We start from the raw sequence: 13,386 nt of genomic DNA on the forward strand, positions 1-13,386 counted from the left end.
ACCCACAATGAGATACCATCTCACAGTCAGAATGGCAATTTAAAAGTCAAGAAACAACAGATGCTGGCGAGGTCCTGGAGAAAAAGGAATGTGCTTACATTGTTGGTAAGAGTGTAAATTATTTCAACCATCGTGGAAGACTGTGTGGTGATTCCTCAAAGACCTAGAAGCAGTAATACCATTTGATCCAGCAATCACTTCATTATGAAGATATATGTCCATTACTACTGTTCACAATAGCAAAGACATGGAATCAACCCGAATGTCTGTCAATCACAGACTCGATAAAGAAAACGTGATACTTATATATGTATCATGAAACTGTGCAGCCATAGAAAGGAACAAGATTATGTCCTTTGCAGGGACATGAATAGAGTTGGAAGCTGTTATCCTCAGCAAACTAAGGTAGAAACAGAAAACCAAAAACTCAATGCTCCCATGAAGTTGAATGACAAGAACACATGGACGTATGTGGGGGAACAACACACGGGGGCCTGACAATATTAGAGAGGCATGCAGCGGGAGGAAGAACATCAGGAAGAATAGCTAATACTAGGTAATGGGTTGATCTGTGCAAGAAACCACCATGGCACACGTTTACCAATGTAACAAAACTGCACATCCTGCACATGTACCTCAGAACTTAAAATAACAGTTGAAGAAAAAAATAAAATAAAATAAAAGTTTTAAAAATTAAAAAAAATATTTCTATAAAGAATGAATTTAAACAATAAACCCAAGTTTTTGTCAGTGATTTAGATATGATAATATTTTCTGGAGAATAGCCTAGGGATATTTTCTAATTACAAGCAAATAAACATTATTTTATAATGAATTATTTCCAATCCAGTCTTCACCTGCATATTATGGAATTATTAAATTTATAATTATATTTATATAGCATTCTCATACCTTTCTATTTGATTTCCTTCCAAAAGGAGAACTAAGCAACTACCTGGTGAATGTAATAATTGCATAAAGTCATCTGATTAATTATAAAAATATTAAATATTTTTTCCATGAACTAGGAAGCAGTAGCTCATTTGATTGCTTTTATTGGCATTGGGAATTTTCATTTTATTTTTTTTTCCAAAATACTGTAAAAAAGTACTTAAAATAATTTCACCTAAAAATTGATCTTTTGACACCATGGGATAAGTCAGTGTATCTTAAGAGATATATGAAAGTGAGGCTAGTCTTCCTCAGTTAACCAAATAACTCAAGAAAAACATAAACTATTTTTAAAAGGGTTATGTTATTTAGGCCTGCACTATTTATACTAGTTTGGTCTACACTATGTACATCCTTTTACAACTTCTCAGGATTTTTTTTCCCTTAATTTTGCACTTTGTGGCCATTTATTACAGTTGACAACTTAATTGAAAAGAACAGGAGAGATTCAACTTAGCCTTAAATTGAGATCAATATCACCAAATTAGTGCAATATGTCCTTAATAAAATATCCTTTCTGGCAAAAGCTCAAAGAACAGACAATTATTATGTTGCCTATGAAGACATATTCCTCATTCAACATATCTAAGATTAAAAATAAACAAGACCTTAAAAGCACCAATGTTTTCTGGATCTTTCTCCTAAGCATTCAAATAGAACTTATCTGAGATGAGTTAATTCACTAAAGAACTTAAAAGCAGCGAACTTAAAATCTGAGATTCTGGCCTCTTTCTCACTGAGAGTGAGCCTTCTAAAACGTAGTCTCTCTAAAGAAGCAGCCTGCAGTGTTAATTCTATGGCATCCTCTAGTTACTCAGAGAAACGTTTGCTGAGTGCTGTGACGGTCCTGCCTGCCACGATAGGTACCCGTGCATTGAATAGCAAATGGAATGCCTCTAGGGCACAATGTCCTGTTGCAACATGCAAGCTGCATTTTCATCGCTGATACCTAACCAATTTGTTTGCTGCAATAGAAATAGCAGAAGCATCTGAAACCGTACATTCCTTTTGCATCATAGATGGGGTATTTTCCACACCTGCACTTAATATAACTAGTCCCGAGACATATCACTAAATTATGAACTCCAATTGTGTAAGTCCAAATATGTCATCTAGAAGCACCTTAAAGTTGAAGTCTTCAGCTCTCCAGATTGCACGTTGGTTCCTATTGGACAACTTGCTGTTCGCGCTATCGTTGCAGAAACTCTTTGTATAACGTGGAGACATTCTTAACCTGTCTGTTGAGGAAATACAACTTTGGACTTTCTCCATGGCTGTCATCTGCAAGATTTGTTACAAATTAGTTTCGGTACCAAGTGTAAAATCAAGGTGGTCAATATCATATCTTCTAGGGAAATTACTGTGTCCTATTATGAAAGTTATAAATCTTGATTCCTCTGAAATTATTTTCATTGTACTCTGCTAATAGTAGCCATAAACACACTGTCATATATTTATAAGGGACAAAGACAAGAACTGTGCAAATCGTGGCACAGGAAATTGAGGCTTAAGAATTGCGTGAGACACTTAAAACATGAAATAAATGCTAATCATAATCTGACGTCATTACCCATAATTCTGCTAACATTTCTAAGCACTAAGTGCCAAGCATTATGTTTAGTGTTTTATAAATGCTATCTCATTTAAATACGTGATGCCAGAAGAATATGATGGATGACTTCACCAATGGAAGGAAGGTGGGCTGGAAAACATAGGCTTGGTCTGTAAGAAAGACTCATCTAAGATCAACTTTGGATGGCAAGAAATGTTGGGAAATAAGAGAACAGAAAGGATCTCTTGATTAACAGTAGCTCCTTTCTGGGTAGATGAATCTAAGACAGTCAGGCTCAGAGTAAAACTCACTCTTGGGTAGGTTCATCTGTAGACTACAAAGGCGGTTCGGTGCTCTGTACGAAAACCAACAACAACAACAAAAATCTGTCCCACGTTTCTCAGCATTGGAGACCTGTTGACCTGTTTCAGTGGTGGAAAATTGCCACCTTCCAAGAAGCATTCAAGTTCCTAAGGTCTTTTAAAGCAGGTTTGGGAACTTCCGGGAAAGCCAAGTGGACTCTGCAGGGCTACCTTGAACATGATATAAGGCCAGAAACACAAAGTCACGTATTCTCTCCAGGTCAAAGCACTAGAAACATACGGTAAGGCGTCTCCTGGATAAACCACCAGGGATGCCTGAGAATAAAACTGCGAGTAAATCCTGACCCTATTATCTTGCCTACCTTCCTTCTCCTCATGCTCCAACCCTACTTCTTTATCAGAAAATGCCTTCTTTATGAAATTATGCGTAAATTAATCCCTGGGCCCTCCCAAAGGCTGTTCACCATCCGATTTCCGAAGTCCGGCGCCTATAATTCTTGCTTTCTTTAGCTGACCTTTCTCATTGCTAGCCACCCAGCAGGATAAAAGGAGCCACTGAGAAGAAGACGCAAAGATGAAAAAAAAAAAAAAAATAGAAGGCAAAAATCCTTTTATTTTAGATGTTTTCGGAAAGGCGAATCGCGTCTTTTCAGATTCCATGAACTGATCATCTCCAAGGTATCACTCAAGTTAAAGAGATGGGACTTTTTTTCTCCCCCGCCCCTCTCCGCGCATCAGTGGAACAGGAGGGAGGAGACGGAGGAGAGAAGAGGCAGGAGGCGAAAAAGTGACAGAAGCAAGAGAGAAAGGGAGAGAGGGATGTCGCAGGAAGGAAGCCAGGAAGGCAAGAACACAGGGGTGCGAGGCGCGCTGGAGAGCCTCCGAGGTCCGCCCGCCCGCAGGCGCCGGGGGCCCGCCAGGGCTGCGCGAGACTTCCCCGCGCGCAGTCGGCGGCGCGGCCCGAGAGCAGGCGGCACGCAGCGCTGTCCCCCCGCCCCGCGGGGTCCCCTGCCTTCCCGCGCCCCGGGGCGACTGCGGCAGGGAGCGCCGGGGTGAGTGTGCGGCTCGGCGCGGAGCCGGGAGGGCGCGTCACGCCCGCAGCCGGCGCGCGGGTGGGGAAGGGGCGTAGGGACGAGGGGAGTGGGCGGCTGGCCCGCGCCTGCTCCGCGCGGACACGCTGAGAAGCCGGCGCCAAGTCCTTTCCCACACGACTTTGATCCCACGGCGCAGGAATTCAAGAACTGCCCTTTCCCTTTCTGCCCGCAACCTCTGCTCCCTGGGGGCGAAGTTTCGTGGTGCTAGGCGGAGACAGGGGCCGGGGCTGGGAGGAAGGGAGGTGTCCGACCCGGGCCCGAGGGCGAGGAGTGGCGGTCCACGCCGGCGAGACCCCACTTAGGGCGCCGGCTCCCGGCGCTCCCACCCTGCGGAGCCGCTGGGGTGGAGAGACAGGGGGCACGAGCCAGAATCCAGCCGCGGAAGGACGGGAGAGTCTTCTCATCCACCCGTCGGTGGGATCTTGGGAGGATTTCGGGGGGACGGTAAGATTAATGTGAGGAGCTGGAAGAAGCCGTAGATCGGCAATTGCCTGGAGTTTTCCAACTTGACTTCCCGCGGGTACGAACCATTGAGGTACAAGGGTAAGAGAGCGTCCGCCTCGCGGCCGCAGCAACCCTGGCTGCTGCGGGTCTGACCGAAGGTGGGGTCGTTTGCTCCTTCCTCTTTGGAGGGGCGATCAAGCAAAAGAGAAAGGGGTATCCGAGAGGCCGGCAGAATGAGGGTTCATCCTCAGGGGTCCTGCCACTAAAGGGGCTGTGAGAGCTCAGGAATGAGGAGAAAAAATGCAAACGGAGTTGGGCATTTGGGGAAGTTCCAGTGCTGGATTTGATGTTGAGGTTATTTCAGTTTTCATCAAAGAGGTGGCCACTGACGGGGCTCTGGATGAGAGGGCCCTTCCTAAGGCCAGGCACTTTGGAAGAAGCCTTAAGGAACAGATTTTGTTTTTCCTGCATGTTAATTACTTCACAGGCACCTTGACGATGGTAATATAGTTAAGATGATTTATTAGGTGAATATTTAATATGACATAAGCAGGTGACGTTAACCTCTCCCTCATCTTCTAGAACAGATATGTAATTATTGCAATTTGATTAAATTTTAGTGAGTGTTCTATGCCAAAATAAAAAGGAAAACAGTACAAATTTTAATGTAGATTTAGCTCTAGTTCCATTTACATACAAGTCTTTGAAATTTTATTTGATGATCAACTGTCTAATGATGCTTAAGTGTGGTGTGCCCCATTTGTCTGTGTGTTTCTTGTGAGAAGTGGAAGGGACTCTGGGCTACCTTTCACTGATAAAGTGAGGGCGTCCACAGCAGACGCAAACGCGAGGAAGACTCCACCATCGCGTCTGGGCTTACAGCCTCTTCCTCTTCTTCCTCTCCATTTTCTCTCCCCAAACTCATAAACAAGTCCAAACATTAGCACTTCATGCCTTCTCTTAAGGAAAGATTCCTCCCGCCCCATTCTAACCTTTGTTTCAAAGTCAGTCTTGAGAATGAGAGTATTCACCGTCTCAATCAAAAGGGGTTTTCTAAGCTTTGGGAGAGGTGGTTCAATGAGGAACAAACTCAGATATTTCTAGAACAAATTTTACACTTGCCTGTTATTACCTTGTTTCTATGAAAAGAACTTATTTTACTAATTTTTAATCCAAGAAAGTTCAGTATATTTTTCCACACATCTTTTAGTTAGTATGAATCATTTATTCACTCTTCATCCATGTGGGCTTATTACAGAGCTAATAAGCTTAAGTTTTATTAAGGGGTTGTTCCCTTTCAACAGCATACAAAGAACTTATTTGTTGGAATGAGGACTTTAAAGAATAATGCACGTTTTGCCATCTTGCCTTGCTAGCCAGATTTTATATCAATGGGTGGGATTGAGCAACAGCACATTTGTAAAAACAACTTCTTCACTTTTTTTTTTGGTGGGGAGGGGGGATTTTGTTACTTTTTAAAAATAAATGAATGCATTTACTTAACTAGTTATAGTAAGTCCTTATTGTTCTTATAAAGACTACTATGAAGTTGCTAATAAAAACTATACACATACCTTTCTTAGAAAATGTTTTGTTGTTATTTAAAGTTGGGTGCATATTTTTCCCAAAGACTGAAATTTATAACTTACTTTATTTATTTTTTTTTTTAGATAGAGTCTTGCTCTGTCACCAGGCTAGAGTGCAGCAGCCCGATCTCGGCTCACTGCAACCTCCAACTCCCTGTCAAGCAATTCTCCTGACTCAGCCTCCCGAGTGGCTGGGATTTCAGACCTGTGCCACCACACCCAGCTAATTTTTGTATTTTTAGTAGAGACGAGGTTTCACCATATTGGCCAGAATGGTCTCAATCTCCAGACCTCGTGATTTGCCTGCCTCAGCCTCTCAAAGTGCTGGGATTACAGGCATGAGCCACCACATCCGGCCAGCTTACTTCTTAATCAGAAATAAAAGGAGTGATAGCTTAAATTTTCTTATCTAGCAAATGTGGTCTTTTTTGAATTTGATTAAGTTTTACTGAAATCATTTTAAGGATGTTTCAAGGGCATTTTCTAGTACATTAGTAATAACTGGATAATGTAAAACAGCATGGACACAGCGATATTTGCAAAGCCATGGCAGGATTCTCTTTTTTTCCAGTATGAAAGGTGGACAGGATGCTGTTTGAGGCAGAGTAAACAAGATGCTGCATGTTGTCTTCTGGTTGTTATTAACTGAAAGCACTTTTAATCCTTCAGTTGTCAGATCCAGAAACCCCCAGGGAACCATGTAGTGATCCAACCTAGAACCACAGTTCCCGTGCCCTGTAAATGGAAATCTTACTTTTCCATTCCCTCAGCCTTAAATTAGACAGGCTAATTTAAGGCTAATACGAATTTCTGATCTAAAAGTGAAGAACCCTTGAAGTACAGTAGGAAAACTCAAAATTGACATCAGTAACACACATGATCTTTCCACCTGAAAAGGAACAACAGAGACATATTTTAGAGTCTAGAAATGAACAAAAATATGCAAGAATTACATCAATGAGTATTAAAAAGCAGGGAATCCATAAATTTCATAATCTCTCCTATTTTTTGTGTGTTATTTCCTTCTCTCAGAGGTAATATGTGTCCATTTAACCGAGGGCACAGAGCTCCTATTTTCTTCTATGTGCAATGGAAGACACGAAAGCGTTTCAACAGGAAACTGTTTCACCAATATCTTCTTGCTATTCTGTGGAGCGTTTCTGCTGGAAGACTAAGAGGGGAGGGAAGAAGGCTGTCAAGCAGTCACCAGCCTTTGCCAGCCTAGGCTTTAACCAGGATATATTGTAGAGATGGTGAGAAGTGTCTCAATTCCAGATGTATTTGGAGGCAAAGGTGACAAGACTTGATGATGAATTAGATACGGTTAGTGTTGGAAAGAGAGGAATGGAGGCTCATGTCTAGATTTATGATGAGCGCAACAGAAAAAAAAATGCAGTTGTCATCAACTGATATGGGAAGACAAAGGAACAGGTACATTTTGAGCAGCTTACTAGATATCCAGGTGCAGGCAGAACAGGGATAGATGGGACAAAGCTCAAGGAAAAAGCCAGAGTTGGAGATAAGAATGTGTGAGTCATCATTATGTAAATGGCATTTAGAAGAATGGGATTTTATGAAATAATTTCAGGGGAGAATGTATTTAAAGGATCAAGCTGAGAAAAGAGTTCTAGAGCAGTCCAAAATATGGATATTGAAGAGAGTAGGAGCCATAAAAGGAAACTGAGAAGGAGCAGTTTGTGGAATAGGGGAAAATCCAAAAGGCTGTGATGTCATGGAAGCCAGAAGAAGAAAGTATTAAAAAAAAAAAAAAAAAAGGAAGTGATGATGATCAGAGTGTCCAATGCTGCTCAGTACAAAATTATGTAAAGGCAAAGAATTCCGTTGGAGTTTTGCATTACCTTCATAAAAGTAATTTCAGTCAAAATGGTGGTGACAAGATTGATCTATAAGAATTGAACAAAGATTGGTTATCTAGTGATTCCAATTCTAGGAATTTATCTTACAGATATGCTTATACTTAAGTAAAATAATAATAGATGTTCAAAGTTACTCTTTGCAGTTTCGTACATAAACGCACAATTGAAAACAACATAAATACATAGACATAGAAAATAAGCCAAATAATCTATATATAGTAGTCCCTCTTTATTCAGTCTCACTTTCCCTGGTTTCAGTTACCGGCAGTCAACCTCAGTCTAAAAATATTAAATGGCCGGGCGCGGTGGCTCAAGCCTGTAATCCCAGCACTTTGGGAGGCCGAGGCGGGTGGATCACGAGGTCGAGAGATCGAGACCAACCTGGTCAACATGGTGAAACCCCGTCTCTACTAAAAATACTAAAAACTAGCTGGGCATGGTGGTGCGTGCCTATAATCCCAGCTACTCAGGAGGCTGTGGCAGGAGAATTGCCTGAACCCAGGAGGCGGAGGTTGCGGTGAGCCGAGATCGCGCCATTGCACTCCAGCCTGGGTAACAAGAGTGAAACTCCATCTCAAAAAAAAAAAAAAAAAAAAAAAAAAATATATTAAATGGAAAATTCCAGAGATGTAAGAAACCATGTTTTAAATTGCATGTCATTCTGAGTATGGTTATAATTGTTCTTAGGTATTAGTTATTGTTGATACCCTCTTATGACGAATTTATGTATTAAACTTTATCATAGGTATGTACAGATAGGGAAAAACACAGTGTATATAGAGAGAGTTCGGAGTTATTCATGTTTTCAGCCATTCACTGGAGGATCTTCAGCCTATGCCTTATAGATAAGTAAGAACTACTGTATATGGCCGGGCATGGTGGCTCAAGCCTGTAATCTCAGCACTTTGGGAGGCCAAGGCAGGTGGATCACGAGGTCAAGAGATCGAGACCATCCTGGTCAACATGGTGAAACCCCGTCTCTACTAAAAATACAAAAATTAGCTGGGCATGGTGGTGCACACCTGTAGTCCCAGCTACTTGGGAGGCTGAGGCAGGAGAATTGCTTGAACCCAGGAGGCGGAGGTTGCAGTGAGCCGAGATCGCGCCATTGTACTCCAGCCTGGGTAACAAGAGTGAAACTCCGTCTCAAAAAAAAAAAAAAAAAAAAAAAAAAAAAAAAGAACTACTGTATATACGTTCAGTGGAATGCTATCCAGGTGTTAAAATTATTAAGCAGCTTTCTCTATATTAAAATTAAAAGATCTTCAGTCTTTAAAGCTAGCAGAAAAAGTTGCAATGCAGTATGTTTGAAATGCTATTATTTATTATAGAACAAATAAAAATGAGCGTTTATATGAAAATATATTTTAAAAAACAGTAGACAATAGTAATTGCCTGCAAGGAGGGAAACTGGATGGTAGCATAAAGTGATAGAAGGAAGACTAACTCTATTTTTATATGCTTTAATACCTTGGAATCATGTGCACATGGATTAGCTATTCAAAACCCTAAATAAAACTTCACACATGAATCTGAAAAAAAAAAATGTAGTTTAAAATGTAAAAGAAAACAAAGAATGGGTGATGAGGAAATGAATACTATGTATAACAGAACTCTGAAAAAGTTTCAGAAAGAAGATTAAAAGTAGCTGGAGTGGGCCATGGAGATTTGATTTTGAAATGGGAGTTATTATGGCTGAAGTAGAACAATGAGAATAAAATATACAGAAGGCAAAGTTGATGGTGGGGGGAATGACCACTGGGGGAGCAAATCCTTTAATAAGTGGTAGGGGGTGGAATGCCTGGTGATAGTAAGGGAGAGAAATAACAGGACAAGGAACAGGGACAGTGCTGTTTCCTAGAAACGCCCACATTTGGATCCATCCTTTGGCCAGCGTCCTACATTCCTAAAGCTAATGTGCTTGGGACAGTTGTATGAACGATTGCAGTTGACGCCACCATAAAGTCTCAGTTCTTAATGTCATTTGGATTGTCACCATCTCATCAAGTATTTCTTACCATTGGTTGCCACCCCTCTGGTTCCCACCTTCTCAAAACTAACTGTGTCTCTGCCCCCTCCCGCTTCAGTGTTCGGACAGTTCTCGGACTTCAGAGGTTCTCAGGAATGAATCGCCCTCACCAGTTCTATCTCCTGTATGTTTATCTGCTTAGCTCCTCTCCTTCCCTCTAGACCTGTTGTCAAGCTGATCACCCTCTCTGCTCTGGGTCCCGAAACTGCCCCTGCTCCAGTCTGAATTTTGATTCATAAAAATTCTTCTAACTACCTGCAACTTGAGCCTCTTCTGCATTTCATGACTTCATCATTTAAAGGTATTAAGATCATATCACTCCCATCCATAAAACCAGCAGAAAAACAGAAATGCTCTTGTGATCCTGACCTCCCCCCCACCACGTAGCTAGAGTCCCATTTGATCTTTTTTCAGCTATCTTCCCTTAAAAAAAAAAAAAAAAAAAAAACTAATTTGTATTTCCTGCCACCAGCTCCTCCACTACCATTAACTTCTCTCCCATCATAAGCCAGCTTCCACTCCCACCATCCCATGAAACTACTTTGGCAACAGTCACTATATTATTAATTCAGAAGCTACTGATCACTGAAACCTCAGCTAGCTGAACAACTCGGTAACATTGGATAAAGCTAACCATTAATCATTTATGCTTTATTTCTCCTGAGGCTCAGAGATACCTGTCTTTCCTGTGAAGTTTCAACAGCACTCTCTTGGTCCCCTTATTATATCTTTAATTTTTACTCCTCCATTCATTTGCTGATCCTCTTCCGTTGCCCATCCTTAGCTCTCTTCTTCGTTCACTTCTATTTTATCTTTTGGTCAAAGATTCCTTTGATAGTCTCAAAACAAAAATGGGAAAAAATGAAAATGAAAACAAACTATGTTATTTCTCCCCAAGGGAAAAATGCACATAGATACAAATATTTGCTGATGATTTTAGACAATTAGTGGACTCACTGAAGCCCATCAGTGGGAGTTGGGAATCTTTTCTAGACTTTTTTGTAAAATAATTTTATCAGTTACTGTAATTTCAGAAACTCCAAATGAGATGATGAATCCTAGTTTCTCCAAATGTGAAAGTGACTCTCAGTTCTAGCACTACTCACTAATAGTCCTTTTTCGGTGTATCCAAGTTCTCATATATATTGCCTTCATGATTTTTTTATACCTGCACACCATATTTATTCTTTATATAATTTCTTTAAATTGAATAATATTTTTAAATATCAACAAATAAAAATAAAATTTTTATCGATACTGTTAATGGAAAATTGATACTACTACCACAGATAAGATGAAATGATAAAAAGAATCTAGCAAACCACAGAGTGATGTCATTAAATTTTAATTAGGTGTTTATTGTCCACTAAAAGACTTGAGCCTGAGGCGAACATTCTCTTGTAGTAAAAGGTAGATGAGCAAAAGTTAAGAACAAATTTCCACCAAGCTAGAAGTCTTTCAGGTAATTAATCCAAAGGGAAAGGAAATTGAAAGGAGAAGAAATTCCTCACCATCTAATACAGCATTATGTAATTCCATGAGCTTCTACAAGTGGTCTGCTGAGTAGCACCGGTAGGATACATCCTGGCATTTGGGTAAATTCCCCTTTCTTCTGCATATCCAGCCCAATCCTCCTTATTAGGGTAAAAGCCCTCAAGATGGCAGCATGGACACATCAGTGACCTCCAGCCTCGGTTGACAGGTTCATAATCAAACTCATCTTTCTCTCCTGAATGCTTAAGCCTCGTGTAGTCCATATTCTATAAGAGAGACTCTCCCAAATTTCTTTTTTAAAGTTTTCCTCCAGACTCAGCCAGATGCAGTCAGTCTACTATTAGATTAGGTCTCTTGAATACATTATACTTCCCTGATCATTCATTACTTACTTATTCAATGTACTTAGCCTTGACTTTTTCAATACCTTCCAAACTCATCTCCCTGAATCTACCCTTGCCCTCATTAGTCGTTTTTCCCATACTGCCACCAAATTAATTTTAGGGATTAGTTCTGTCTCATGCTTAAAGTCCTTTAGTGGATCCTCATGTCACTCTGGGAACAAGCCAAGCCCTGTAGCCCATCCTTCCAAGTCCTTCTTCATCTGAATTTCTGCTCCAGCTTTACTTCTAGCCACTCTTCCTTGCCAACCCACTAGCTGTGCTCAGCCATAGGGAACTCCTTACACTTCTCTGTCATAGGTTTCCCTTGCTTCTTCTCTCAGCTCTGAGTGTTCTTCCTTTCACCTGGCAAATTCTTAGTCATTTGCCAAATTTACATAAATTTGTTTTCCTTCCCAGACTTCTTTGCTAAAAGGTAATTCACTCCTCTAAACTAGCTGCGAACCTTTTGTAAACATCCATACTGCATTCACCATGCTATTTGTGTTTTATTTATTTGCATGCCTCTTTTCTCGGTTACGCTAGTTAGAGTACCTGGAGGCAAAAATAGTCTTTTCCGTCTCTCTATCTTCAGACTGAATGTAGCGCTCAGCACACACGGCATCAAAGGGAAACTTATGTGACTCTCACGTTGCCTAAGTTAAGAGCAACTGTAAACAACCATGTTATGGAACACTTTACAACTACCCTTGAATAGGAGGGATTTTCTAGAAATCATCTCAAAAATTTTTCTATCTCTGTTCATTGGTGCTTCTGTCTATGGCATTTCTTCCTTTCAAACTGTTTCGTAAAAGTAAAAGACAAAACAAAACCCCAGAGAAGTTTTCTAATGTAATCTTCTGTACCTGCAGTCTTTAAGACAGGTGGCTATATCTCTTATATAACAAAATATCAAGAAAGGAAAAATATATAGCCTCACTCAATCACCCACTTTAGTATTGATCTGCCTTTATTTTTTTGTACACAATATAAACTGACATTACTATAGTTGTTTCTATTCTGTTTTTGAAATGAACAATATGGTGTTACATTTTCCTTATATCAAACTTTCATCTATTTCAGAACAATGTCAAATAATATTGAGCAAAATTATCTGAATTAAATCTGGAGTTATTAATAAGCATTCATCTTTTACAGATGCTCAACTTTCTAGTTTATATAGAATTCAAAGATTTTTGGCACTAATTCAGCTTAAATCTTTCTTTTTGGATTATTTCCTCATCTTATACCTTATAGTATATCAGTGTATTAGCACACTTACAGTGAAAATTAGTGGAGTAAAACCTTGTTTATGTGAACCCAGAAAATCTTAAACAGGTCTCAATTAATTTCAAAAGTTGATTTTGCCAAGGTTGATGCTGCACCAGTGACCATAGCCTCTGGAAGTCCTGATTACATCCAAGCTGGTCAGGGTACAGCTTGGTTTTATACATTTTAAGGAGACATGAGACATCGATCAATGTTTGTAAGAAGTACATTGGTTCCATCTGGAAAGGCAGGACATCTTGAAGTAAGGGCAGGAAGACTCCTGGGAAGGGAGCTTTCAGATCACAGATAGGTGAGACACAAACAGTTGCATTATTTTGAGTTTCTGATTGGCCTTTCCAAAAAAGTCTATCTCAGGAAGCAGAGGGA

The 13,386-nt window shown here is 40.3% G+C and overlaps 1 protein-coding gene across 6 annotated transcripts in view; it reads left to right on the forward strand.

Annotated features, from left to right (window-relative positions):
• The first annotated feature begins 3,617 nt into the window (after positions 1-3,617).
• Positions 3,618-13,386, forward strand: part of HTR1F (5-hydroxytryptamine receptor 1F) — a 105,399-nt gene continuing 95,630 nt past the window's right edge. For 5 of the 6 annotated variants that reach the window (XM_074389155.1, XM_074389154.1, XM_074389157.1 and 2 more), the window contains exon 1: positions 3,618-3,878. The gene's annotated coding sequence lies outside the window, so the exon portion shown is untranslated. Of the gene's footprint in view, positions 3,879-4,284; positions 4,365-13,386 lie in introns of those variants that run through there. The other variant, XM_074389158.1, reaches the window with a different exon arrangement.

The sequence above is a fragment of the Saimiri boliviensis genome, chromosome 18 (genome assembly GCF_048565385.1).
Source record: "Saimiri boliviensis isolate mSaiBol1 chromosome 18, mSaiBol1.pri, whole genome shotgun sequence".
NCBI classification, from domain to species: Eukaryota; Metazoa; Chordata; class Mammalia; order Primates; family Cebidae; genus Saimiri; species Saimiri boliviensis.